Below are 23,536 nucleotides of genomic sequence, written 5' to 3'. Positions count from 1 at the left end.
GGGTAGTAATAAAGTGCTAGTAAATGAGTGAATAGGAAGTAAAGCCATCAGTGAAGGAAAATAAGGAGAGCAGTAAGGAAATTAAAATCTCTTTGGAAAGTTGTAACGATACCAGTGGAGAAAAATGGCAATAAATCGAAGTTCATTTTACAGAAGTCATGGGAAGGAGATTTAATAGGAAATAGATAATAGCAACGTGAAAGAAGATGCAGGAGAGTTTAGTTTGAAGAAAAGGATGGTTTCTTCGTGGTTAAGTTTTAGGAAATAATGGAAGGTTAAGTGAGCAGTGAAGAAGAGTGTGGATAGATTGTCATATATGGAAGGTGACATGAACCGCGTGACAGCAATATCAGAAGAGGGAGATAAAGTTAACAATAAAAAAAAATGAAAGTTTGGTGGAGGAGTAAAGTTAGCCAAGTAAAGAAGTCCAAAATAAAGATGATAATGAATAAAGTAGTCAAAGCGAAAGGAAATGGAAATATAGTGAAGAAATGATTATAGTGAAGAGGTATAGTTGAAGGAAAAAGAATGGCAATGGTGGGAGAATAAAGCAAACTGGAAAATAAAGGATCAGTAAAGGAATTGCGAAGAGAAATAATTATGAAGGGATATAGAATTAATAATGATAATAAAAATGTTTGTAAATTAATACTAAGATAAAGTTAGCCATGAAAAGTAAAGCATCAGTAAAGGATGTAGCCGTCTAAGTAAAGCTTCGATAAATGATATACCGATAGCAGTCCGTAATAAAACTTCAGTAAAGGTGTGTAGAGGTTAATTAAAGGAATAAAGACCAGTAAATAAAGGTAGAGGGAACAGTGAATGGCAAGACTTTTACAACTGAAAATAAAGGAAAACGAAAGTACAATTTATAGTTAAAGTTGACTGAAATGATAATAAAGATCAGTAAAGGTGAGCAATATTAATACCTGGTATTGAAAAAATCGGAATAAAATAAAGCGGAACTAAAGTAAAAAGTAAAGAAAGTAACAGAAATAGCGATAAAATAAGGAATATTATTGTCACAGGAAAAGGAATGAAAATAATAATAATAATAATAATAATAATAATAATAATGATGTCAATAAACGAGGGTGAGGTGTAAAAAGTAATAAGTCCTGGAAACTAAAGCAAACGATAAAGAAATAAAGCAGCAATAGAGTTAGAACCTCATCCTGCCCTTCTCTCTTCCCTCCGTCCCTCCCCCTCCCCTTTCTCACGTCATGCTGTCCCTCCCCTTTCCCTCCCCCTCTCCTCAGTCACATAACCTCTACGCTCATCACCCCCCCCCCGCTCTCTCTCTCTCTCTCTCTCTCTCTCTCTCTCTCTCTCTCTCTCTCTCTCTCTCTCTCTCTCTCTCTCTCTCTCTCTCTCTCTCTCTCTCTCTCTCTCTCTCTCTCTCTCTCTCTCTCTCTCTCTCTCTCTCTCTCTCTCTCTCTCTCTCTCTCTCTCTCGTGTAATATCCCACACTCACCCATCCCCTTCCCTCACTCATCTAATTCCCCTCCCCCGTCCCCCCATCTTGTCTCCCGTCCCCCTTCCCCTCCTATCCACTATACCCCTCCTCTCCCATCCCCCGTCCACTATCCCCCTCCTTCCATTGCCTTATAACCTTGTCCCCCTTCTTTCCTCGCGTACACATTTCCCCTCCCCTCCCCTCCCCACCTTGTATGTTACCTTCCCCACCTTCTCCCCTCCCTCGTCTGCTAGCCATCCTTCCCTTCCTCCCGTCTTATAACTTCGCATCTCCCTCCCTTTCCTCGCCTCGTAACCTCCCCTTCCTCCCCTCTCTCATCTCATTACCCCCTTTCCCTCCTCTCTCGTCTTGAAACCCCCTCCCTGTATTCCTCCCATATTTATTTTCAAGGCTCGGGTTTAGCAGGTAGAGGGAAGAAGAGGTTGGACAAAGGCAAGACAGTGTGGGGAAAGGAAAGATAATGTCAAGAGTACAGGATTATGATACAGAGTTGGTCAGGAAAGGAACAGTGAGGGAAGGAAAGCTGGCAGAGTTATAGGTGTGTGATGAAGTAAAGAGGCTGGGCAGAAAAAGGCAAGACAGTGGGGGGGAAAGGAAAGATTATATCAGAGTACAGGATTATGGCGAAGGGTTGGACAGAAAAGGAACAGCGAGGGAAAAGAAGATGTCAGGAGTGTAGGTGTGTGATGAAGTGTGTTTATATTTATGAAGGTGATGGATTGTTTCTGTGGTCCCATATTTGTATACCCACGGTGGAATGGTGTGTGTGTGTGTGTGTGTGTGTAGTCGTGTTGGTGTTTCATATACCTAAAGTGAAGCCTCATCTTCCCCTCCCCTCTACCACGTTTCCCCCTCCCCCCTACCCCGTCTCCCCCCTCCCCTCTACCCCGTCTTCCCCTCCCCTCTTTATCTCATCACCCCCCACCCCTCGTGATGTATGCACAGCGTGAGTGACCTGCCCATAAAAAGGGTGACCTGCACGAAAGACTGTAAAAAACAAAAAAACAAAGAAATGATGGCGTTAAATAATGACACTTGTACGCAAAGAAAATGACGTCAATAAGAGAGAGAGAGAGAGAGAGAGAGAGAGAACTTTAAAACGAGACTGGCGATATTTAAAGACAATTGATACGTAGAGGAGTAAGACGTTAAAATAAAAGACTGGAGTGTTACGAGAGAGAGAGAGAGAGAGAGAGAGAGAGAGAGAGAGAGAGAGAGAGAGAGAGAGAGAGAGAAACCCACACCGAAAAGAAGACTGACAAGTAAAGACAGCTGACAAGGAAAATGAGAATAATAAAAGGCATGGGAAAAATGACACGAAAAAAGTAAGACAGAATTGGAGGAAAAAGATTGGCAATTATTAAAAAAGAAGTTGACGTTAAGTAAAGACACTGATACGTAAAGGAGAATAACGTTAATTTAAGAGACAGGTAGCCTTTGTTTGATACGACGAGAGAGAGAGAGAGAGAGAGAGAGAGAGAGAGAGAGAGAGAGAGAGAGAGAGAGGTAAGGAATGAAACTGATGGGAAAGATTGACAAAAACTTTCTCTCTCTCTCTCTCTCTCTCTCTCTCTCTCTCTCTCTCTCTCTCTCTCTCTCTCTCTCTCTCTCTCTCTCTAACATTAATATAACGTGTGAAAATCTCGTTCTATTTTTACCTTCAGTTTTATTTTAATTCACCTTTTTGGGAAACCGCACATGATGAAGCAGGGAAGTGACTGGGGTATCAAGAAATGGGTATGTTAAAATACTGAGATTAAGGAGAGTTAAGCAGAGTTTGGCACGTAAGGGAGAGATTAAAGGCAGTAGCGTAAAAGGAGTGTAGCAACATGAGATTCCCAAGAGAACATGGTGCTAGTCATGAAGAAGTGCTGTGGAAAAAACGTAGAGCCATAGTAATGTCTTTTTCTGCCACTGAGATACGTGAAAAAAAATGCAACAGGACGAAAATCTGGGCCAAGTTAAAGTGAAAGGACCATAGCAGCAAGATATTAACATGAGAATAAGGTGCTAGTCATGAAGAAGTGCTGTGGAAAAAAGGTAGAGCCATAGTACTGTCTTTTTCTGCCACTGAGGTACGTGAAAAAAATGCAAAGGACGAAAATCTGGACCAAGTTAAAGGACTGTAGCTTCTGTCCCAAAGTTAGACCAAATCGACTGTTAGTTTGGAGAGAAAAGTAACCAGTGGACCAAAGGGCTAGTTCGAAGAGTCACCTAGGCCTTCGTAAATCCTCGACTGGTAGCAAGAGTAACCCTAAAACAAGACTCTCATCGTACTAAGGAGCTGAACTCACTCTGAAGACGCCTTTGACTGCTACACATCAAAAGAAATCCGACTTGAATGACTCGTAAACGCGCCAAAGAGTCCGACACGTAGAGAGAGAGAGAGAGAGAGAGAAAGAGAGCACGTAATATACCTTTGAGTAGTGGTCACTTGTAGGGGGGGGGGGACGAGGGATGGAAGAGGGGAAGAGGAAAGGGGAATGAAGATGGAAGAAGGGAAGGGAAAGAGGTAACGAGGGAGGGAAGTCGAAGGGGAGGATTTAAAGAGGGGATGGGGAGAAGAGAATTGAGAGGGGGGGGGCTGGGGTTGGGAGTCAAGGATGGGGAGTGGATTTAGAGAGAAGGTGGGGATTAGAAAAATGGGAGAGGCGTTTTAGAGAGAAGAGGGGACTTACAGAGAGGATGGGGAGTAGAGAATTTGGGATGGGGTTAGGAAGTGGGAGTAAAAGGATGGGGGGTGAGGAAGGAGGGGTAGAGGTAAGAGGTGGAGGGGTGGAAGGAAGTGGGATTGAGGAAGGGGACGTGGGGATTGGTGTCGGAGGCGGCGGGGGGATTGGGCTAGTGGATAGAAGGAGATGGGGATTGGGATACAGGAGGGAGAGGGGGATGGGGATGGAGAAAGGGGAAACTCTTTTTAATTGTGTTATTTCTCCTAATCCATTCTTTATTATATTTTCACATATTTATACAAACGCTTATCACTTCTTATCTCTGTCCTCTTTTTCTTAGATAAGGCGACCCCTCTTACGTCAGTGTCACATATCGTAATTTTGTCATCTTTTAATCCGGTTTGTGTTCGTTTTAGCTGATTGTTTTTAGTATTCAGTGGTTTAGTAATTTTGTACAAAGATGCATTAAGATTCCACACGTGAGAAGATTTGCTGGATTTGCTCCGTTTCTGTCTTTCTTCTTTCTTCGAGTACGTTTTCTGTTTCCTCACTGATTTGCTTCACATTTGGTGCAGTTGTTCCCTGGTCAACCACAGACACCCTATTCATTCTCTCTCTCTCTCTCTCTCTCTCTCTCTCTCTCTCTCTCTCTCTCTCTCTCTCTCTCTCTCTCTCTCTCTCTCTCTCTCTCTCGGCAGATAAGGCTAATCTCTCTTAATATCTTTCTCACTATCTTGGTAAATCTATTATCGCTATCAGTCTAATTTTTGAGTCGCTAAATGCCTTATAGTCTAATTGTTGGCATAGAGAGAGAGAGAGAGAGAGAGAGAGAGAGAGAAGGGGGGGAGAGGATGGTGATTGAGAAGTTTCCTGTCTCTAAGCGCGCACACACACACACACACACACACACACACACACACACACACACACACACACACACACACACACACACACACACACACACACACACACACACACTTAAATGAATAAACTAAAGCTGTATTTAATTTGTGCTGTTGTTAGCTCCCTTAATTCAGCTTTATTCAGCTCCCGTAATAGTGAAAGGTAGAGCTAAAATATACTACTACTACTACCACTACTACTACTGATGATGATGATGATGGTGAAAAAAGATTGATGATGATAATGTCGATGATTGATGATATGATTGGTAATAATGATAATAATAATAATAATAATAATGGGTAAATATACTACCGGATATAATGACATATTATAAAGTCGCGGAAAAGGATTATAATGTATTTAGGGGAATTACAGGAAATGGTGAGAAACGTACCCAAAATAGTGTGTGTGTGTGTGTGTGTGTGTGTGTGTGTGTGTGTGTGTGTGTGTGTGTGTTGTAGGGGCCGGCGTGGTGTTGTATAGTTAGAGATTTTATTATTATTATTATTATTATTATTATTATTTATTAATATATATTATTATTATTATTATTATTATTATTACTGTAAGTGCAGCACCAATAACTGTTTTTTCTCTTGCATACATTATCATCATCCACCTTAACACCATCATTATCATTGTTTTATCATCATTATTGTCATTATTATTTTTAACAATTTTCATCATCATCATGTTCCGTGGTTTATATTGTTCATGGGAAGTTAGGATCGTGAAAAGGAATGATGATAGTGATGATGATGGTATTGGTGATGATGTTGATGATGATGATGATGATGACGATGATGAAGATGGTGGTGGTGGTGGTGATGATGATGATGACGATGATGAAGATGGTGGTGGTGGTGGTGATGATGATGATGGTGGTGGCGATGATGATGATGATGATAGCTGTGATGGTGGGGATGATAATGATGGGAGAGAGTGATGGTGATGGTGATGGTAGTGCTTTGGATGATAGTGGCGCTGATAGCCCAGGGGTGGAAATGATAGTGATAGAATCGAGGAGTGGTGATGATGATGATGAAAGTGAGTTGGGTGATAGTGATGGTAATTGCCTTATAGTTTAAATGATGGTGATAACAGAAGATAGGAATGATGATATGGATGACTGATGATGATGGTGGTGGTGGTGGTTGTGGTGATTCAGATGATGATGATGATGATGGCGGTATTATTAGTGAAGGTGACATGAAAATTATAGTTATTAAAGAGATAATAGTTGATGATGATGATGATAATGATGATGATGATGAGGAGGAGGAGGATAATGGTAAAGAGGAGAAGGGGGAGGAGGAAGATAAAATGACGGTGATGATGATGATGGCTGTAATGATAGTGAAGGTGACATGAAAATTAGAGTTATTAAAAAGGTGATACTTGATGATGATGATGGTGATAATGATGATGATGATGATGAGTAGGAGGAAGAGGAGAATGTTGTTGCTGATGAAGGTGATGATGATGATTTGAGGATAATGGTGACGATGATGATGATGATGAGGAGGAGGAGGAGTTGGAGGAGGAAGAGGAGAATGTTCTGGTGATGAAGATAATGATGATGATGATGATGAAAATAATGCAAGTAATATCAACCCAAGTATTTAAATGCCTTTCTCGCTTGACATTTAATACCGTTTAAAAGGCTGAGTTTGCAGGATTTTTAAAAGGCCTCAATCAGTCGGGTTAAAAATAAATCGCTCCAATAAATAACTCGGTAGTGGATATAGACTGTTCAGAGAGAGAGAGAGAGAGAGAGAGAGAGAGAGAGGAAAGGGAAAAGAAGTTAACTATGAGAGCATCAGTCAAGTTCTTGCACCTTGTGGGAGGGTAAGGGTGTGTCTGGGAGAGGGGTGGAGCAAGGCTGAGAGGAAGGGGTGAGAGGGAGAGAAGGTTGGAGGAAAGGAGAGGAGTGAAAGGAGAAGAAGGAGAGAAGAAAGGAGAGGGATGAGCGGGTGAAAATGTTTGAGGGAAGGAGAGGTGTGAGAGGAGAAAAAGGAGGGAAGAGAGGAGAGGGGTGAGAGGGAGAGAATGTTGGAGGAAAGGAGAGGAGTGAGAGAAGAAGAAGGAGGGAAGAAAGGAGAGGGATGAGAGGGAGAGAATGTTGGAGGGAAGGAGAGGAGTGAGAGGGGAAAAAGGAGGAGGGAAGGAGAGGGGTTAGAGGGAAGAAGGGAGAAGGGAAGGAGAGGGGTGAGAGGGAGAAAAAGAGGAAAGGTGAGCTCTAGCAAGCATCTGGTATGGACGGGACTTACGTGATATAATGGTAGAGAGTAAGTTGGAAACAGCCATGTCTTAAGCAGTTCAAATCTGAAAGCTAACTGGGGATTTAAGTACCATATAGACTTCTGCCAGAGACGTATATCGATTTTCTATCTATCTAATTATAGCCAGACGCCTTAATCCTGTAAGGGGTGCCCACAAACAAATCGCCTCCATGTCGCCCTGTCCCCTTCCATTTCACTGTTTTCTCCCAGCTCAAACCCCCCTCTCACATTCCGCTCCACTCCATCCCTCTATCTTCCTCGGCCTCCCCTTCCCTATCCACCCCTCCATCTCACTCACATACACTCTCCTCGTTAGTCTCTCATTCTCCACTACAATTTTTAATATTCAGAACTAAATTTTCCAAGCCTCATGCCTTCTCTTACACCTCAGTAGAAATTATATAGATTTGGCTGTTACCGTTTCACCTTTGCCGTAATCAGATGGGTGTTAGTCCTTCAGGTGAGCAAGTACACCAGCTGTGGAGTAATGAAATATAAACCGCTTGGGTATACATTCATTTGGGTATACATTCATTGGGTATACATTCATCAGTAGCTTGGTTATACATTTATTTGGGTATACATTCATTGGTTATACATTTATTTGGGTATACATTCATTGGTTATACATTCATTGGTTATTCATTCATTTGGGTATACATTCATTGGTTATTCATTCATTTGGGTATACATTCATTGGTTATTCATTCATTTGGGTATACATTCATTTGGTTATACATTCACTGGGTACCGGTATACATTCATTGAGTATACATTCATCGGGTATACCGGTACATTCATCAGCAGCTTGGGTATACATTCATTTGGGTATACATTCATCAACAGCTTGGGTACACATTCATTTCAGACGTGGGAAAGTCCTTGGCAGATGTATAATGTCGATGGTAACAAAAATAAAAGAAGTAAAAATACGTAGCGCCCTCGTGATGAATAATACCATCTGGTGTTTGAAGAAAAACAGTATCGTCAGAGAGAGAGAGAGAGAGAATGTTACGTCCTGTGACTGAAGGAGTGAAGTTGTCTGCAGTTACTATAGTCCTTTAACACTAGCTTGGCCCAGAGTTTCGTCTTCTGTCAGTCTATCTATTGCCAGTCGCCCTAATCCCGTAAGGGGTGGGCCACAAACAAATCTCCTCCATGTCGCCCTGTCCCCCGCCATTTCAGCTTATTTTACGTACCTCAGTGGCAGAAAAAGACGATGTTACGGCTCTGCATCCTTTCCACGGCACTTCTTCCTGACTAGCATTATAATCCACTGCTAATCCATTGTCACAACTCAGCATTGAAGATGGCAGGGTAGCAATTTTGGGCCAAGTTAGAATTAAAGGATTAAAATAAATCATCAGGCTCTATCGATCTGATCAGGGCAGGGAACTCTATTAGCAACGCTTTATGTATCTATGTCTCGAGCAAATTAGAGCTGGTAGAGGGGAGGCGTGGACGTGGCTGAGGAAGGGTGGGGGTGAGGTGGAGGGTGGAGACCGTGGGAGTGTGTGGAAGGGGAATGTGTGGGCTTAGTATGGGCGGTGGTGAGGTGGAGGGTGTAGACCGTGGGAGAGTGTGGAAGGGGGAATGCGTGAGGGAGTGATGGGAGATGGGAGTCCTTGTGTGAGGGAGGATAGGGAGATCTGTGGGTGAGGGAGGATGGGGGTATCTGTGAGGGAAGGTAGGGGTGTCTGAGTGAGGTAGGGTGTGAGGACCGTGGTTGGGGGTGGGTGGGTCTGGAAGTGAGTTAGGGTTGGGGTGGGAATGGTCATGTGCTACTGAGGGGTGGGGGTTGGGGGTTCATGAGTTGGAAGGGGTCTGTGTGTGAGTTAATGTAGGTGGAGGGGGTAAGGGTTGGGGTGTCGATGGTTGAGTGAGGGGGGGGGAGGAATCCGTCGAAGGGTGAAGGTAGGGGTGGGAGCGCCCGAGAGAGGGGTGGAATAAGAGAGTAGGGGCAGGGTATGGGTGGGTGAGGGTTCGTGGGTGTGGGAGTGTGGGTGTCTCGTGGGTGTGGGAGTGAGGGTGGGGGCGCAGCAAGTGGCAAGGTCAGTGTAATGCCTGTGTTGTGTGACTCATGTGCACCACTCAAGGTCACATACATACACAGTTACATACATACATACATACACGTACATGCATACACAGACGTACATATACACACTTTTACAGTCACCCTCATACATACATACATACATACATCATACGCCAAGCAACATTCTCTCTCTCTCTCTCTCTCTCTCTCTCTCTCTCTCTCAATAGTGACACATCAAACACAGCGACACTTGCACACACAAATAGAAGACAAGCAGAGCAAACAGTATCACACACACACACACACACACACACACACACACACACACACACACACACACACACGAAGGAAAAAAAAACACGTAAACATGATAAGCAACACACACAGCCTGCACACTGAGAGAACACACACACACACACACACACACACACACACACACACACACACACACACACACACACAGCAGATGACTAACATGATTACACCAACAAGAATGTCAGTGGTATGAGTAAGAGTATTTTTTTTTAAAGGAATCTGGGACTGTACTCGTGTCCTTAGAAGACTCCCTAAGATCTTTTTTTGTTTCTTACTATTTCCTGCCGGTTTTATTTAGCTTAGATTTTTTGGGGGACCTGGAGGGGTAATATATAGCCTTCATTAACCCCTTCAGTACGAGAGGCCCCCGTTTAAGATGAAGGAGAGCGTCTTATATGTAGGTGAGTGTGTGTGTCGAAGTAGTGGCATGTGAAGGTGTGTGGGGCCATCTGCTGCGCGTACACTGGTCCTCAGGGAACGGGCTGTCTATTTTCAAGGAGAGAATAGGGTCTTTAATGAGTAGGTGAGGATGAGAGGTAGGTGAAGGTGACTCGGGAAGAAAGTGTTGGGTTATGGGTGAAGGAAGGTGTGATAGAGAGAGAGAGAGAGAGAGAGAGAGAGAGAGAGATAAAGAGAGAGAGAGAGAGAGAGAGAGAGAGGGTGTATTTGGGGGTTGCTATGTGTTTTGCGTCTGCGTGTGTGTGTGTGTGTGTGTGTGTGTGTGTGTGTGTGTGTGTGTGTGTGTAATTTGGCTTGTGTGCATGAGTTTATTTTGAGTCGTAGGCGTATGTATGCGTGTGTGTTTTCCTCGTGTGTATACGTGGGTAAATCATTTTCCTCATGTATATGTATGTGTGTGTGTGTGTGTGTGTGTGTGTGTGTGTGTGTGTGTGTGTGTGTGTGTGTGTGTTTTATGCGATATGCTGTTTATTGCACTTGCCTGCTTGTGTATTCAAGTATCGCTCTATATCTGAGAGAGAGAGAGAGAGAGAGAGAGAGAGAGAGAGAGAGAGAGAGAGAGAGAGAGAGAGAGAGAGAGAGGGAGGGAGAGAGAGAGATAATTGTATTAAAGGAGGAGTAATATAAGAAACTTATTAATCATACGAAATAAACAGTGGACCAGGTGGAGGAAGGAGAGAGAGAGAGAGAGAGAGAGAGAGAGAGAGAGAGAGAGAGAGAGAGAGAGATATGAGTGATGGAAGTGCAGGAGGTGGAGGAAAAAATATGAGACGAGAGGGACGGTAATACGAAAGAAAAAGAAATAGAGAGAGAGAGAGAGAGAGAGAGAGAGAGAGAGAGAGAGAGAGAGAGAGGAAGTTAGCGTTTAGCCAGACTGGTGATAAAGGGAGGGAATTAGGAGAAGGCGAAGGGGAGACAGGATGAACGAGACAAGGGAGAGAGTTAGGTTAATGGAGAGAGAGAGAGAGAGAGAGAGAGAGAGAGAGAGAGAGAGAGAGAGAGAGAGAGAGAGAGAGAGAGAGAGAGTATTACTGTAACTTCATTTATATGGATGTGGGAGAAAGAAAATATTGATTCAGGTATTTCCATTGGAGGTATGCACTCTAGGAGACAGAGGAGGCTTCGTAGTTCCTCTTCCTTAGCGATTCATTTTGCCTTTTGATCCTTAACATTTTTTCTTTGCTTGGTATTTTTATCATATTAATATCGGCATAATTCCCATCAGTATATCGGTATAATTTCCATCCATCGGCATAATTTCCATCAGTAACTCACAACAGGATATCGGGCTATAATCGTGCAAAATAAATCGCCTAGGAAGAGATGTTACGCCCTTTCAAAACACTGATTATGATGACTACTCTTTTCACCTTAACTTGGCCCAGATTTTCATTCCTTTATCAGCCTATTTCACGTAGCCATTGCGGAAAAAGGCAGTGCTACGGCTCTGCATCCTTTCCCTAACACTTCTTCGTGACTAGCATCAATTTCAAGTGTTTATTGTCACACCTCAGCATTCAAAATAAAGAGATGGGAATTTTAGGAATGGTTAAAGTAAAGAGGAACTATTAATAGGAGAAACCATTTTTTTTTTTTTTTTTTTTGTCTGGTGTAGGGGAGAGGGAGTGATGGGTTATTCTTGCAGCAGATGTCTGGGAGGGTCTGTGTTGCCGGGTGTGCTGCTGAGAGAGAGAGAGAGAGAGAGAGAGAGAGAGAGAGAGAGAGAGAGAGAGAGATGGAATAGGATGGGTGAGAAATCTAGGACAGTGTTACAGGGTAGTAGTAGCCATTGAGGAAATGAAAGGAAGAAATGAGAGAGAGAGAGAGATTAAATAGGTGAATGAATGGTTTGAGAGAGGGCAGTTCGGTGCAGGCAGTGTTAGGTGAAAGGGTTGCTGTGTTAGGCACGTGTTGGGGATGGGGTGAATAGGGAGGAGGGAGAAGGGGAGGATGGGGAAGTGAGGATAGAAGAGGTAGATGGAGGAAGGAATGTATGAGAGAGAGAGAGAGAGGGAGAGAGAGAATTTGTAGATGTGAAAGGGTTGCTGTGTTTGATATGTGTTATGCAAATGAAGTAGGAGGAGAGAGAGTGGAGCGTGGAGAAGAGTGGAGTGGAGTGAATAGAATGAGAGAGTGTAATTGTGTGAGAGAGAGAGAGAGAGAGAGAGAGAGAGAGAGAGAGAGAGAGAGAGAGAGAGAGAGAATGACAGTAACGTGTAGTATGTGTTGGAATGTGAAAGTGTGAACGGAATAGCGTCTGTGTCATGATGCAATGTGAAGGGAGGGTGGAATGTGCTCAGGGTGTGTGACAGGGAGGGAGGAATGAAGGTAGGGTGTAGGTGGGTGGCAGAGGAAAGAAGGGAAGGAAGGACTAAGGAAGGAAGGATGTAGGTGGGTGGCAGAGGAAAGAAGGGAGGAAGGAATGAAGGAAGGAGAGGTGTGGGTGAGTGGCAGCAGAGAAAGGAAGGTAGAATGTGTGTGTGTGTGTGTGTGTGTGTGTGTGTGTGGAATGAAGGAAGGGTGTGGATGGGTGGCACAGAACAGAAGGAAGGAAGGACTAAGGAAGGAAGGAAGGAAAGATGTGGGTGAGTGGCAGCAGAGAAAGGAAGGTAGAATGTGTGTGTGTGTGTGTGCGCGCGTGCTAAACCCATTCAGTCTGGTCGCATTTATTTTATTTCTCCGTACAGACGATTTTATTCAACTTGGGAATATTTGTCTGTCAGGAGGGGTTAACAAGAATAAGCTAGAGAGAGAGAGAGAGAGAGAGAGATGCGTCAATGGAATCAAAATTTTTATATATACTAAAAATCTGTGTGAAATTTTGTCTGTTTTTGCACCACGAAAATATGGCATAGGTCTACTGTAGAGTAATACATGAAATCTGTCTTTATATAAGGTGGTACATACATAGCGCTTCACTTCATGTCTCGTGTGTTGCGGGGACGGCTCATGAGTTATCAGTGTCTCCTGGATCGTTTATACATTTCCTTCTCCCACTGACACACCCACGCCCACACCAGCAGACAGAGCCAGCCTTCAAACAAGATATTACCAGGGGAGTTTACACTGGACCCTGTGTTTTGAGAAATTAAAGTCATCCACCTATTAAATAATTAAGTTAAGAAATAAAGATAGAGAAAGAAAGAAAGACAGAAAGAGAATATGTTTACCAGAATAGAATTGAGATAGATCTGAAGGCTGTAGAGGCAAAAAAATAATAATAATAATAATAATGTTAGGATTTGAGGTTATTAATGTGTGTATGGATTTTGATAGCAAGAATTACCATACACCTTTATTTTTATTTTTGTTTTATTTTTTTTATAGTAGGAGTGTTTTGAAATATTTTGATAAGGATGGTAATAATGTGGGGTTTGTGGGATACTGTGATATATTTTACTAGCTTCCTTAATACTTTTACTGCTACGACCTTTATTATTATTATTATTATTATTATTATTATTATTATTGTTATTATTATTATTACTATTATTATTATTACTGCTACTACTACCCTACTACTGTTACTACTATTACTACTACTGCTACAACGACTACTACGACTACTACTACCACTACTACTACTACTAGAGCCACCATTGCTGCTACTACTACAACGAATACTACTACTACTACTGCTGCTACTCCTACTGGTACTACTACAATCACCATTACTGCTACTACTACTACAGCCACCTTTACTACTATTACTACTACTACTACTACGTGGCCTCCCCTCGCTGGCAAGGGGGAGTGCCAGTGTGTTATGACGGGTAGGATAACGTTATAAAAATAGAGAGAGAGAGAGAGAGAGAGAGAGAGATTGTGATGGGAAGGAAGAATATGAGGACGATGATGTAATGATTAAATTGACGGAGAGAGAGAGAGAGAGAGAGAGAGAGAGAGAGAGAGAGAGAGAGAGAGGATGATTTCGGGGAAGAATTTGAAGACCGTATGTATTAATTAAAACATAGGTAAATGACAGAGGGAGGAGGAGGAGGAGGAGGAAGAGGAGGAGGAAGTGAGAGAAGATGAAAGAAGAAGAGGGAAGAGTGTGAAAAGAAGAGAAGAGATGAGGAGAGATAAGAGATGAGAAGAGATGAAATGAAACAGAGAAGAGATGGAGAGAAGAGTGGAGTGGAGGGGAAGGGAGAACGAGAAGAGAGGAGGGGAGAGGAGAGGGGAGGGTGAGGTCTGGTTGATGTACAGATGTGAGGGGAGGGAAGGAGGGGAGTTGGAGGAGCGAGAGGAAAATATTGAAGGAAAGAGAGAGAGAGAGAGAGAGAGAGAGAGAGAATGGATGGGTGAGAGGGAGATAGGAGTTGAACAGTTGAGGAGAAATGGGTGAGGGGAAATACCTATAGCTTTAATGCGGACGAGAGAGAGAGAGAGAGAGAGAGAGTTATGAGAAAAGTAGGTGAGGGGAAATAGCTGAAGGTTGGAGTCAAGCAAATGAGGGAGTGAGGGGAAGCATCTGGAGACCACGTGCCGGATGTGAAGCAGAGGGGAGACGAGGGGAGAGGGGGGTGAGGGGAGAAAGGGTGCCAGAAGAAGGGGAGAGGAAGAGAGAAGGAGAGATGGGTGAGGGGAGAGGTGTAGCAAAGGAGGGAAGGAAGGAAAGGGAAGTTGAGGACGAGGGGAGAAGGAATACCAGGGGAGGGGAGGAGAAGGATGAGGGGAGAGATGTAGCAAAGGATGGGAGGGGAGAATATGGTGGGGAGGGGGGTGAGGACGACGGGAGAAAGGGTACCGAAGGAGGGGAGAGAAAGGGGAAGGAGAGAAGAGTGATCAGAGAGGTGTAGGAAAGGAGGCGAGGGGAATTCTGGTTGTGAAGTGGTGGGAGATGAGGAACTAGGAGGTGTGAGGGGAAAGAGGGCACTGGAGTAGGGGGAGGGAGGGAGGGAGGTCATGGATGAGGGGAAGAGAGGAGGGGTATTGCAGTGAGTTAGGGAAAGATAGAAGAGGGGAGAAAAGGGAGTTGAGGGGAGGAATGGAGAGAGAGAGAGGTACGAGAAGGGTATGTGGAGTGAGTAAGGGGAAAGATCAGGGGGGTGAGGGGAAGGAGGGGGAAAAGAAAAGGGGAAACTAGAGCAAGGGGAAAGGAGTGCAAAGAGTAAGGGGTGCCTGAGAAGAGGGAGAAGGGGGTACCAGGATAGATGAGGGGAGGGAAGTGGGGGAAGTGAGGGGAAGAGATAAGGAAGTGAGTTAAAGAAGGGGAAAAGAAGTGGGGGAGCGGAAGAGGGGAACCAAGTGAGAGGGAGGTTGAGGAGTTCAGGTAAGGTGAGGGGAAGGAAGGTAAGAGGGGATCAGAGGGGAAAGGAGGTCAGTAGAGGAGATGAGGAGACGTGGAGAGGAAAGTAAAGGAAGAGAGATGAGGGGGAGAAAGGGAAACAAGATAGTGGGAGAACCAAATGAGAGAGGGAAGGTGAGAGGGTTGGTGTACTGTGGAGAGGGGAAGACAAGAGGGGATATGAGGGGAAAGGAGGTCAGTAGAGGAGATGAGGGGACGTGGAGAGGGAGGACCAGAAGAGGGGTAATCATAAAGGAAAGGAGGTGAGGGGAAGAAAGGGGAGAATCAAATGAGGGAAGGAAGGTAAGAGGGTCGGGGTACGGTGAAGAGGGGAAGATAAGAGGGGAGAGGAGGTCAGTAGAAGAGGTGAGGGGGAATGGAGAGGGACGAGCAGAAGATGGTAGTGTAGAGGAGTTGCAAGAAAGGAGAAATAAGGAAGTGATAAAGGAACGAGAGGGGAAGGATAGAAGGTAAAGTTGGGATGAGGAAATAAAGGAATAAGGTGTTAACGTGGGTAAAGCGAGGGAAGAAAAGAAAGAAAAAAAAAGGGAAGAGAGAGAGAGAGAGAGAGAGAGAGAGAGAGAGAGAGAGAGAGAGAGAGAGAGAGAGAATAGGGAAAAGTAGTTAAATATGGGGAAGTAATAAAGAAATAAAAAGGGGTCAGTAAAGGAAATGAACTCAGCATAAAAGATGATGGAGAAATGAGAGAGCGAGAGAAAGATGAAGATATTTAAAGACAGTTGAGGAGGAAAGATAGTGGGGAAGCAAAAGAATAATGAAAAAGGTAGTGAAAATTGTAGGTAAGAATATGGAGGTGAGGGAAGAGAAGAGGAAGAAGGGTAGGAAGAAGAATGGAGAAGAGAAAGAGGTAGGAAGAAGAGAACGAGAGAAGAGGATTGAGAGGAGATGGAGGGACAAGAAAAGAGAAAGACAGGGGAGCATTGAGGGATGGATGGAGAAGAGAAAGAGGGAGAGAGTAGGATAGGGAGGAGGTGGAGGAGGAGGAGGAGGAGAGAAAAAGAGAGGAAAGGAAAGGTGCAGGATAAGGAAGAGGGGAGCAGTATAGAAGAGGTGATGATGGAGGGGGAAGATAATGAGGAAGGGTTGAGGTGAGAGGGGTCGTGTTAGAGTGGAGAGAGAGAGAGAGAGAGAGAGAGAGAGAGAGAGAGAGAGAGAAGAGAAGAGAAGAGAAGAATGGAGAAAAGAGGAAAGTTATACAACGGGAATGGGAAGTAAGAAGAGGGAAGTGAGAAATGTAAACGAAGGAGGAAGAGGAACTTAAAAAAACGCGAAGGGAATAAGAGGAAGGAGAACTGCAAGTGTGGGCAGTAGATTGGAAATGGCCCTTCAGTAAGAATATTGTCAGGAGAAGAAAGGAAGGAGGATAGGTAGAGACGGGGGAAGAGACAAAAGGAGAGGGGGAGAAATAGGAGGGGAGAGGGAAGGAGAACAGTAGAGGTAGGTGGAGAGAAAAGAGAAGGATGATTTGAGAAGGGAGGAGGGAATAGAGGTAAAAGAGGAAAGTAAGAGGTACAAAGGAGTATAGAGGAAAGCAAACAGCGACATACCTGTTGGCTCTTTCGTGGGTGTTTGGTGTAGGGAAGGTTATAACAAACAAAACTAATCCATCAGCTAAAGACAAGGATAGAAAAGCAGGAAGGCTCCCCCCCCTCACCCACCAAACCCTAAAACCGAAGCTGGCAGGAAATAGTGAGAAGGATCACCACGCAGCATAGGAGAATTGTCATGGAAAATTTATTGGAAAGAGGGAAAGGAAATTTTACTCTACACTATCAACCTGAAAGGGAGTGTAACATTGCCAGCAGTATTTATCGATGTTGTACTGCGATTGTATCTTCCAGGCACTGAAAAAGGAAAATATATATACACCACAGAAATGTGTTATACAGGGGTGAACATTATTAGCTTGGGGTTAGATGACAGATCCTTATCCAAGCGATTTTTAGAGGTTAATACTGTAGGAAATTCAAGGACAAGTACAAAGAGAGAGAGAGAGAGAGAGAGAGAGAGAGAGGGTAAAGGATAGAAGGGAAGAGTAAAAACGCGAGAGATACACTCTAATTGGCCCCTTAATGAGAGTATTATCATCAAGACTCTTACCGCTTGTAGAGCCTCCTTCACTCCCTCCTCCACCTCCTCTCCTTCACCCCTCCTTCTCTCTCCATCCCTCCTCTTCACCCCTCCTTCTCTCTCCCTTACCCCTCCCTCTATTTCACCCCTCCTCCTCTCTCCCTTTCTCTCGTTTTTTTTCATCCCCTTCATTTTCTCTTCGTTAACCTATTTACTTCCTTCTTGCTCTCTCTCCCTCTTCTGTTCTCTCTCTCATCTTAATTCCTTCTCCACCACCTCCTCCTCCTCCTCCTCCTCCTCCTCCTCCTCCTCTTCCTCCTCCTCCTCCTCCTCCTCCTCCTCCTCCTCCTCCTCCTCTCCTTCACCCCTCCTTTTGTCTCATCCACCCAGTCCCTTTCTCTCCTTCACCCCCATATTCTCTTCTTCACCCCCTGCTTCACTCGTTCTTTTTCCTTCTGGTCTCTCTCTCTCTCTCTCTCTCTCTCTCTCTCTCTCTCTCTCTCTCTCTCTCTCTCTCTCTCTCAGCCTCCACTTCAACCTTCATTTCCTCTTATCTTATCTCTCCCATTTCCTTCTCTCCTCTTCTGTATTTCCTCTTTCATTTTTTTAACCTCTTCATCATCATCTTACTTCCTGCTTCTCACTCTTTATCAGTCTTCCAGTTTCCTGATTTCTGATTTATTTATTTTTTGGCCTGTGCTTTGTTGTTTATCTGTGGTCTCCGCATATTTCTGTTTGTAATGTCTTTCTCTCTTTCTGTCTATTTATCTATCTACCTATCTGTCTATCTCTGTACCCATCTTTTTGTCCATCTGTCTATCTGCCTTTTTTTAATGTCTGGCTATCTATCTGACCATGTTTATCTATCTGTCTCTGTCTACCCGTCTATTTCCACATACGTGTGACTATTTTCCATCCTCTGTATCTGTTTGTATCTGCGTCTGACCTCTACACACACTATAGTCAATCTTCTGTTACATAATACCCTGCCTGTCTGTCTTTGCGCTTGTCTGTCTCTACTGAATGTCTGTATCTCTGTGCATCCCTCTGTTTATCCTTCCATCCGCAAAGCTGTCTGTCTGATCTGTCTTTCTCTGTCTGTCTGCCTAACCCAGTCTGTTATTTGTCTGACTACCTATCTCGGTCTGTCTGTTTATCTGCATTTGTCTGGCTGCTTATCCTGTCTGTCTGTCTTTCTGTCTTCTGTATATATGCCTATCTTCTCGCATCTGGGTACCTGTCTGTCTACCTACCTGTCTATCTCTCTCTCTATCTATCTATCTATCTATCCGTATCTGTCTATCTGTCTTTCTTCTGTATATATGCCTATCTTCTCGCATCTGGGTACCTATCTATCGCCCTACCTACCTACCTATCTATCTCTCTGTATCTGTCTATCTATCTATCCCTGTACGTCTGCCTCCACGGTGTTAGTTATCTCCTTGCGTGTGCCCCTGGTGGAAAGTAATTAGGAACAGGTGAGGCCAGGTGTGTGTCCCCTCCTGCCCCGCTCATGGTAATTAACTCACCTGTTTGCGTCTTACCCTCACCACAGCAACAACAGGAAACAAAACAGTAGGAAGAACAGTACCACCAACAGACGCCTTGCTATCACCGTAACAGCAAAAACAACAAACAAAACAGTAGAAAGAATAGGAGGGCAAATAAATGTCATGCTTTCACCTTATCAATAACAAACAGGTAGGCGACGATGACCACCTCGAAACAGACCAAGCTTTGTCAGCGACCGGAAGTGAGTTTCGACACTAAAAGTCATTTCTATGTGGAGGTGCTTCAGTGTAACACTTCACCAAAAAATCATAGCCCTGGCTTAATAATCTTCGGAGCCTTAGCATTTCACGCGAACATAGTCGTGATTTCAGCTGTTTTCACTGTTTTCGCATTTGATGACATCTGACCCCAGACCTGGCCAATGTAGAAAGTTGTAGTACTGGTCAGTGTCTATAAGCATGCAAACTTGCATTCAGTTCCATCATGCCGCTGGGGAACCATGGGGGGGGGGGGATTTATGAAAACCTGTACTGGTTGCCAGGAACGCTGAGGCCAATCTTCGCAGGGTTTCCACGTGAAAACTAGAGGAGAGAGGGGAAAAATGGATGGCACACTTCTGATCGGCATTGACCTCAAGATTCCGCCTAAAGAAATCAAAGCATTCTGCGCCCATCAGTAATGCTTCTAGAGCTGAAAACGTGAAAAGTACGAAAAAAACGGTTTTTCGTCCGTTGCTAGGCAACGAGTAGTTGCCCGGCATCCCACACCTTGCGGACACAACTAGGCCATAGGCTGGTCATTGTTTCCAGGTTTGGTCGGAATCAATTAAATCTGAAGGGTAGAAGTGCCGGCCACAATTAAACAAGAAAAAATACAAGAAAGAATACGCGATTAACAGTAGGGACAGCATAGAGCTGGCCAGTAACAAAAAACAGCAAACAAAACATTATGAAGAAAAGTAAGAAACAGACGTGGTACACACCGAATCAAACAACAACAACAAACAAAACAGTGGGAAGAATAGTAACACAGATAGATGTCTTGTCACAGCAACAACAACAACAACAACAACAACAGTAGAAGGAAGAATACTGATACAAATAGATAATCGACACAGGTATCATATTTCTTTACCTGTATACCTTTCAACAAACAAAACAACAACAACAACAGCAAGAAAATAGAAAGAAGAATATTGTCAGTCTACACAGGAATCATTTGTTGTATTTGTTTACGCCTTACGCTGATCAAAACAACAACAATAACAACAACAGGTACGCATAATTGACCGCCTTGTCACGGATCAGTAAGAGTAACAACAAAACAGCAGGTGTGCTTAGTCTCTCTCTCTCTCTCTCTCTCTCTCTCTCTCTCTCTCTCTCTCTCTCTCTCTCTCTCACACACACACACACACACACACACACACACACACACACACACACACACACACACACACACAGCAAGTCGTGAAAAGAGACCGTATCACGTAAGTAAACAAAGCGACTGCAGATGTTTACCTTTTTTTCCCCCCCTTTCTTTCATCCGGGTTTCGATAACAGGTCTCCGAAAACACCTGTCACTTGTGTGTTAATTGAGTGTGTTATCTGGTGTTATTGGTGCCTCGTGGAATGTTATGGTGTTGTAATTTACTACTATACTCCTTTCACCGTAACTTGGCCCAGATTTTCGTCTCTTGCAGCTTATTTCACGTTGCATAGTGGCGGAGGATATCAGTGCTACGGTGCTACATCCTTGCCATGGCACTTCTTCGTGACTTGCACCCTATTCTAAGGTTAATCTATTGTTACGCCTCGGGATTCAAGATGGGGAGATGGCAATTTTAGGCCAAGTTAGCGTGAAAATAATATATTGAAATGAGACAAGAGTCAGTATCGAAAATGACTGCTAATTAGGAGGTTAATTTCCGACTACTTAATTACTTGCAAATTACATGTTAATTGGGGATAATAAATATAATCAGTGAATCGAATATTTATTTTTAACTGAGTGTAAGGGTCAATATTCAGCCACTTAAATTACTTATTAAATGAGCACAGGAATCAGTCAGTCTAAAATTGCTCCCTAATTAAGTTCAGCCTTCAATTACGACCATTTAATTACCAGTAAATTACGCGTTAATTAAGCACGAGAATCAGTCAGTCGAAAGGTACTTGGCAATTGAGTATAAGGTTTAATTTAAGGCCACTTTAATTACCTGCCGGTTTGGTAATTTAAGTGTTTTAGTGTTATTGTGATTAGTGTGTTATTAAGTGTGATTAGTGTGTTCTTAAGTGTGATTAGTGTGTTAAGTGTGATTAGTGTGTTATTAAGTGTGATTAGTGTGTTATTAAGTGTGATTAGTGTGTTATTAAGTGTGATTAGTGTGTTATTAAGTGTTATTAGTGTGTTATTAAGTGTTATTAGTGTGTTATTAAGTGTGTTAAGTGTGATTAGTGTGTTATTAAGTGTGATTAATGGGTTATTAAGTGTGATTAGTGAGTTATTAAGTGTGATGAGTGAGTTATTAAGTGTTATTAAGTGTTATTAGTGTGTTATTAAGTGTTATTAGCTGGTGTTATTGTCTCGAATGGTTATAATGCTGACTGAATGCAAGGTTCGAACCCGGGTTAACTAAACTATACTCCTTTCACCTTAACTTGGCCTAGATTTTCCTCTTACAGCCTATTTCACGTAGATCAATGGCAGAAAAGGACTATGCAATGCCTCTCCATCCTTTCCGTAGCACTTCTTCGTGACTAGCATTCATTTGTCAAACGCATTTTCACACATTAAAACTAGATTTGTGCTCATACTTCAGAAATCATAAAATTACCTATGTCGATGTTTTGAGAGAGAGAGAGAGAGAGAGAGAGAGAGAGAGAGAGAGAGAGAGAGTGTGCTGGCCTCGGTCTTGTAGTGAATGTGAATGTGTTTGTGTACGTACAGGGAATTAAAAGTGTGTGTGTGTGTGTGTGTGTGTGTGTGTGTGTGTGTGTGTGTGTGTAGCAGATGGTTACAGAATATGTATGTACAGTCCTAAGTAATATGTGTGTATGTGTATGTATGTGCAGTATGTGTGTATGTATTTATGTATGTGTATGTATGTACGTATATTACCAGCAGAGGATGAAAAATATGAACTGTATAGTAGTAGAAGTAGTAGTAGTAGTCGTAGTAGTAGTAGTAGCAGCAGCAACAGTAATAGCAGTAGTAGTAGTAGTAGTAAGAAGTAGTAGTGCAACCCCAGACAAATCTGAACGTTAACTTGATGGAGTGCAGGCGGAAGTTACCCTTTTCTCACAAACCATCATCTTTTCGGGGGATAGGGAGGGAATCGATAGGTGTTTGTATACTGTGTCAGATCCACCGGCCAGTCATATCAGTGCCACCACGTGAAGGCGTCAGTAGGCTAAACATGACTCTGTGTGTGTGTGTGTGTGTGTGTGTGTGTGTGTGTGTGTGTGTGTGTGTGTGTGTTTCTTGAGTCATCCTGGTGTTGCATTTGTCACTTTTAACCTGTTGTCAGGGTTCGGGGGGAGGGGAGGGGTTGACAGTGATGGAGAGAGAAAGAGAGAGAGAGAGAGAGAGGGTGGGGAATCTGTGGGTAGTTTATGTTTGTGTAAATCTGAAACTTTATGAGAGAGAGAGAGAGAGAGAGAGAGAGAGAGAGAGAGAGAGAGAGAGACGTGTGGCGCCCTGGACATTCTCAAGTGTTACCTAGAATTGCAATAACTTTTCTCTCGACCCCTCACTCCGTTTTTTGTTGGTCTAGCTCAGTCACCCCTCCCTGTCTTTCCCGTTTTCTTTTTCTTTTTTCTTTTTTCGAAAATTCCTCATCTTATTCGCATCTATTTTTGTCTTTACTTTTTGCTTCTCACTACTTTCGTTTTCTTTTCTCACTTCTCTTCTCTGCTCCTCTCCTCTCCTTTCCTCTCCTTTCTTCTCTGCACTGCTCTGCTCTGCTCTTCTCTTCTATTCTCTTCTCTTTTCTCCTCTCCTCTCCTCTCCCCTTCTCTCCTCTCTTCTCTTCTCTTCTCTTTTCTCCTCTCCTCTCTCCTCCCCTCCCCTCCCCTCCCCTCCCCTCCCCTCCTCTCTTCTCTTCTCTTGTCTTCTCTCCTCTTCGCTTCTCTCCTCTCCTGCCTCTTTTCTTGTCTCCTCAGTCTGCCTGTCCGTCTGTCTGTGCATCGGTCTATCTATCAATCAATCAATATATCTCTATCTGTCTGGGTAGTTCATCAACCTGTTTTATTGAATTTATAGCCGTTGTTTTTCCTGTGTGTTTTATATCCCACAGATCCATGCTTATATTTTGCTCTTTATTTACCTGGTCATCTGTAACTCCAACATCTCTCTTTACTACCTTTATTTAGCTGATTTTTACTGGAGGGTGTGTGACAGTCAGGGGATGTGATGATGGGCCGGAGATGCTGAGATAAATAGGGGTTGGGTAGTGGGGAGAGAGAGAGAGAGAGTGGTTTTGTATGTGTGTGTGTG

The sequence above is a fragment of the Coenobita brevimanus genome, chromosome 58, assembly GCF_032717465.1.
Source record: "Coenobita brevimanus isolate Jiangsu-jjx chromosome 58, ASM3271746v2, whole genome shotgun sequence".
In the NCBI taxonomy this organism is placed as follows: Eukaryota; Metazoa; Arthropoda; class Malacostraca; order Decapoda; family Coenobitidae; genus Coenobita; species Coenobita brevimanus.
The sequence above is the reverse complement of the archived record's forward strand: the minus strand, read 5'-3'. Positions refer to the sequence as shown.